This window comes from Phalaenopsis equestris, unplaced genomic scaffold (assembly GCF_001263595.1).
Source record: "Phalaenopsis equestris unplaced genomic scaffold, ASM126359v1 Scaffold000583, whole genome shotgun sequence".
In the NCBI taxonomy this organism is placed as follows: domain Eukaryota; kingdom Viridiplantae; phylum Streptophyta; class Magnoliopsida; order Asparagales; family Orchidaceae; genus Phalaenopsis; species Phalaenopsis equestris.
This window is the reverse complement of record NW_018165023.1, coordinates 40,302-45,434: the sequence shown is the minus strand read 5'-3', so window position 1 is coordinate 45,434 and position 5,133 is coordinate 40,302. Positions and strand designations below refer to the sequence as shown.

Sequence of the window (5,133 nt, the reverse complement as noted above, 5' to 3'; positions counted from 1 at the left end):
TTTATAAGATGGTGGTGAGACTTGCAATGCTCTATGACGCTGAATGTTGGCCTTTAAAAGAGAAGCATAAAACTAAGTTAAGTGTGGGCGAGATGAGAATGCTTTGGTGGATGAGTGGCTTTACACCTAGAGACAAAATGTGAAATGAATATATTTGTGATAGGGTTGGTGTAGCTTCAGTGGCGGACAAAATTAGAGAGAGTCATCTTAGATGGTTTGTTCACATTAAACATCAATCTGGTTAGGAGAGTAAATGTTTTAGATTCGACTTATGTTAAGAAAGACAAAGGTAGACATAGAAAGACTTGGGCATATTGCATAAAAAAAAATCTTAATCTATTAGAATTAAATGAAAATATGACACTCAATAGGATGCAATGAACAAAAATGATTCATGTAGGGCTTGTTGTTGTTGTTGTTTTTGCTGCAATCCTTCTCTTTTGAGCTTGATTGCTCTAACATGTTTTAATCAAATGTCTCTTTTTTGCATAAGGTTTGTTGAATGACTGAATTGGAGATGAATCCATTGACATCATCATTAGACTTATACCAAGTTTTTGGAGATTCCTATTCAATGTAGTAACTACATTGCAAGCCTAAATACTTATCATGTAACATTTAGGATCGCTATTGGAAATAATTAACATAATAACTTTGTAAAATTAGCAAAAAATTATTTGACATTGGTTCATGTATTTCACTTTTTAAGCACATATTTTTAGGCTTAAACGATCGACAACATAATATAATTTTACCAATTATAACTGCTTGTTGATAGTTTATGCATTTTTATATAAAAATGCTAAATGATTTGGTGGATTCAATTCAATTTTATAAGTGCATTTTAATCGATTCTAATTACTTTATAATTTTTTTAGTGCAATGAATCATCCATGTCTTGTTTCTAACAATGTTTTCAGACTACCTAGCCATGTAAATTAGATATTTATATTATTTTTAGGTGTACTTAAAGAAAACAAAGACGAATGAACCTCTCAAGAGATCTTGGCTGAATGGTGGACAAAATACAATAAATTAAGTATATTGTTGGGACAACTGTACTTCATAGTTCATACTTATGATTCAATGCATTGGATTTAAATAATTTGGGAATTATGTCTCACTAAATCAATACACAAGGCTTTCATTTAATGTCAAAAGAGTTGCACATCATATTTCTTGTGTAATTGCAAACTTGTCATATTCGTGTTAAGCGCAAATTAAATGTATCTTGGGAATTCTTACATAGTAAGAACTCAAATTACTTTTTATTTTCTTATTAGCACTATCTGGAGATAAGTTACTTTCTTTAGTGAGGTATACAATAGATCAAAGAAAATTAATACTCGAAGAATAATTGAAATTATAATGTTTGACATTTTGAATGCTAGCTTTTGGTTAACAGTGGCATGCTCATTTTATTGAGGAAGCGCAGTCGACCGTCGATTTCAAATAATGCTTGTGAAATGCTATTAAAAATATTCCCAAGCTCGTTGAAATTAATTGGTATACTGTATAATAATAGGAACGATAACATACATCAGAGCAAATTTTGAAATTTTAAACATTGAAGTGTGGTTCAACGAAGTTCACAAGGACCATTCCAAAGTTGGAAATTGTTTCTTGTTGACGAGGCCATGGCAGTATCTCTTCAGGTTACAACTATTTGTTCTTACTTAACCCACAAAGAATAACAACCCCTTGCTCTGTGTTGTGACTAAAAAAGGAGAGAGAATGGGCAAACCAAAGAAGAAATAAGGAATAACACTTTGAAAAAAAAGGCAAAGTGATTTTAACTATGGGAAAGTATTTGCTATTGTTAGCTAGTTTAGTTGATAAGGGTCATGGGAGTTGTTACTAAGGTCATGGGTTTGATTCTTATCTCCACAATGATAAACTCTCATTTTGAAGACTATCGAGTGGGCAAAAAAAAAAAAAAAAAAAAAAAAGAAAAAAAAAATGTTTCAATATTGTGTAAGAAGACATGGAGTGCATTTCTAATGAATAACTTAGATAAATAGATAAATGTATATCATAGGGTCGATCTTGATACATCCTTTGAAAATTGTGAAATCACAATTGCATCACAAAGTTCAAGGTGAAGATGAGTAGAAAATAGAAAAATTTCCTTTTATAGAGAACTAGTCTAGGGTAAATGCGAACTCCAGTGCCCAAAGGTCTCTTAGAAAAATATTTTAGTTTTTTTTTTTATAAGATGTTTAAATAATTTGTTGTATTGTATTTTTGTTTTTTTTATAAGATGTTTAAATAATTTGTTGTATTATTTATTTGTGACTAAAGTTTTTATATCTACAACAATCCAATAATTCACTACAACAATTTTTTATCTATAAGAATTAAACAATCCATGAACAACTTTCTTTCTTCATCAATCCAATAAATTGTGAACATCATTATATTCTATCATGAACCATTAAATTGTTGATTTTCAGAATTCAACGGAATTATTTTATTGATATGAAAATGGGGCATAAATACCTTTACATGAATTCTAGAACAAGAAAGACAAGAAGAAAGAAATAACATGAAAGGAAAGAGATAACATTTATATCTCCAATTTAGCTTTTCATAATAATTACTTAAAGGTAAAGGAAACGACTTGAAATAGGAAAACCTAAAATAGGAAAGAAAATAATTCCAATAAAAAGAAATAAATATAAAATAGTAAAGAAAATAAATTTAATATAAGGAAATAAATCTAATCCTCATAACTTCTAACATGAATAAATTATTTTTTAATATAACTTTTAAGACTCACCCTCAAGTTGAAACGTGGTTGAGAACCTTGTTCAACTTGGATTTGAAATTATCAAACAATGGACGATGAAGATTCTTTGCGACATAAAACTTGAAGTTTTCATCCCGTATTTGGTAATCATCCCCAAGAGCATTTAGGGATAGTGTTTAATTTAACGCAGTTATTATTAATTTATGTTTTTGCAGTGTCTGTAGGTAATATAAGGCTCCTATAGGTAATGCTGCGAGAAAGTTTAATGGGGAGTAGACAACCTACATGGAAAGTTGCAGGGCATGATCCGTAAGGAGAAAACTTCGGAGGATGACCTATTACAAGGAAAAACTTTAGAGGAGGGTCTGTTGTAAAAAAATCTCCTGAGGAAGGCCTGCTGCAGGGAAAAGTTTTGGAGGAGGTTCTGTTGTTGGGAAAAGCTTCGGAGGAGGTTCTGCTATAGGGGAAAAATCTGGAGGAGGGTCTGCTGCATGGAAAGCTCCGGGAAAGGGCCATCTGCAGGGAAAAAACTCTAAAGGTAGGGCTGCTGTAGTAAAAAGTTTTGTAGAAGGGTCTGTTACATGAAAATGCTCTAAAGGAGGTCCTGCTGCATGGGAAAAAAGAAAGAAAACCTGATAGTGATTTTCCTTCTAGCGACTCCAAGCTCGCACTACTGACTGTTGAGACGTGGCTCATCTTGACGATAAATGTGGCTTTCTCCACGACAGCGATAGGGTTTCTGCCGCTGATGATGATTGCAACATCTTTTACAGTAAGCTTGACCAATTTCTGTGCAATGAAATCTGTTCTAAAAGCGAACTTCTTAAACACAAAGACACCCATGGGCCCATGTTAGTTAATGGTGTTAGCGCCGCCAAGAGTTGTGTTGAATGCCTCAATAGTCTGGTCCGATGTCAAGGCCCATCCAACTATCAAGGATGGCGATTCTGGCAAAATCTTGCTGCTGGCATCAACTGCAAACTTGTCCGCCACAATGACATTAAAGGGTAACAAAAGTTTCACTTCTTTCAACTTTTCCTTCTCAATAAGAGCTATTGCTAGATCAAATTTATTTTCCTCAACAAGAGGAACCAAGACCATGTCCTTGTGCCTTGTTCCTTGTAGAATGTGAAATTCATTCCTCCTCAAAGAAGAAGGATATCAAATTTCTCTAAGAGGAACTCCATCGCCCTAATTTTTTTTTGAAACCTTTGAACCACCAACAATGGCAGCAAATGTCTTTGGATTCGTTGCAGCCCCGATAATGTAGTCAAGTTCCTTCTGAACAAGGAAGCCAACAACAATAGGTTTCCAACACTTTGAAACACCCTCTGTTGAAGCATGAGCTCTGTGAGCAGTTCCAAAGGCATCATTAACATAGAGATCAACAAGAAGATCAAGTTTCTTTGCACACTTTGGTTCATTCTTCTCTTCTAACTTTAGAGTCTCACATTCTCGAGGAGGATGCTACCGCCATCTGGTGATGCAGCGACGATCTTCTCCACTTCCTCGCCAATAGAATCATTGTGCATCTTAACATCAACTCCAAGAAGTTCTGATATCCTAGGCATGAGAGGCATCAAGTTGTATTTCATGTTTAACTGTGTAAAGAATGTTTCCCATATATTTTACATGTAACTTGTGCTCTTATAATCTTCTGTATGAGCCGCAGAGTTATTTTTCATTGCTTTTCTAATTGTATCTCTTATGAAATATTTTTAGGTCATGAGAAGACATCACCAACCTTTGGTTGTATACTTTCAACTGAATGCAATCACTATTTTGCCCTGTAACTTTAAATTATTGTTGCAAGGCTGAACATTGCTTGATAGTAGTGCATATAAATAATATTTACGTCTGGAATAAAATTATGCATTGTTAAACTATTTAGTGAGTAATTTCTCAGATTATATCACTTTTTGCTTTCCAAATGGATGTTGTGTACAAATTGTCTGAATATGTGTTGTTGACATAGTTTTAATTCATTGATTTTAAGTATAGAACTTTATTGTACACTGTTTTTAAATCAGGCATGAGAAAGGGGCCTACATGTTCGGGCGCTTGGATCTATGTGATTTTGTGCTAGAGCATCCAACCATTTCTCGTTTCCATGCAGGTATGTAAAATCATATTTTTGGAGGTTTGGTTGTGACAACTATTATTTTTGACAGTGATTGATTTTTTTTTCTTTTCTTTTGGCTTTCTATAATTTCACCACCTGATTTTAATTAGATTTATGTTGTTTTATTGTTTACAATCATTGATATTTTATACTTGTGGTGGATTTTTTTTAGGGTGGAAAATACAGTAGATAAATGTTTTATGGTTTCTTATTAATCCTTTAACAATAATATTCGTTTTCAATTAGTATTCATTTATGTCTT

General features: G+C 33.1%; 1 pseudogene; it reads right to left on the bottom strand.

Annotated features, from left to right (window-relative positions):
- Positions 1-2,950: 2,950 nt before the first annotated feature.
- LOC110029508 lies at positions 2,951-4,320 on the bottom strand (annotated as a pseudogene).
- Positions 4,321-5,133: the final 813 nt, after the last annotated feature.